At 36.4% G+C, this 983-nt stretch overlaps 1 pseudogene; it reads right to left on the bottom strand.

The window, feature by feature from the left end:
* Nucleotides 1-492: 492 nt before the first annotated feature.
* Nucleotides 493-611, bottom strand: LOC145403428 (5S ribosomal RNA; annotated as a pseudogene).
* Between the last annotated feature and the right edge of the window lie 372 nt (nucleotides 612-983).

A 983-nucleotide genomic window follows, 5' to 3' on the forward strand; every position in this document is an offset into this window, starting at 1 on the left:
CTAATTTAAGGTTAGGTGAGATTAGGTTAGTTTAAGAATTGGGTTTAGCTTTGGTTACTTTTAGCTTAAACTTGATTATTTTAAATTTAGGTTATTTAAGTTAGGGTAGTTTATTACTGGAATGGGGTGGGTTAAAATTAGCTTAATTTATTAGGGTAGGCTAATTTAAGTTTAGGGTTATGTTGAGTTAGCATATGATAGTTGGTTGAAGAAAGCAAGGAGAATTTTGACATTTCAAGGGGGCAATTAATTTTTTTAAAAAAGCCAAAACGGTCATAAAAGCCTGTTATGTTGGTTAGATTTGATGGTTTTTGGCTTTTGCTTTGTGCCTTCTAAGAGTAAGGACAACATTTGGATCCTCGCATAACTGTTTCATTTTTTTCATTCATTGCTAGACCCCATGTATCCCAAACGGGGTAGCCAAGGGCTTAGAGTTAACTGTTTTTTACAGGGAGGGGCACTAATCCTCCACCAACCCCACTCACGTAGGGATGCCAACAGCATCTGGTGTTCCCAAGCGGTCACCCATCCAAGTACTAACCAGACCCAACGTTGCTTAACTTCGCTGATCGGACGGGAAGCGGTGTACTCAACGTGGTACTGTTATGCCCACATAAAAGTACAAAATCCTTTTATAAGCCGAATATACCAAAAATTTCCCTAAAACTAATAAATTCCATGCCATAAAAATTTAAGATTAACTCGAGTATATATTTATTCAAAACTTCCAAGGAGGGATGGAATCCCCTCTTGGGAGTTAGAAAGGAATTATTCAGTATATTCTGGCAAAAGTGAGGAATGACTGAGAACAGTATATATGTGAATCTCAGACCAAGGTTAAGGTTAGATAAATTTAGCTTGTTAGGTCAGGTTAAGATTATCATTATTATTTTTATATTTTCTGGCTTAGGTTAGCTTGTTCTATGTGGCTCTTATGTTTGTTCAGCTAAGTTCTGTTAGGTTAGGTTATTTAGTTAGGTATG

The sequence above is a fragment of the Coenobita brevimanus genome, chromosome 60 (assembly GCF_032717465.1).
Source record: "Coenobita brevimanus isolate Jiangsu-jjx chromosome 60, ASM3271746v2, whole genome shotgun sequence".
In the NCBI taxonomy this organism is placed as follows: Eukaryota; Metazoa; Arthropoda; class Malacostraca; order Decapoda; family Coenobitidae; genus Coenobita; species Coenobita brevimanus.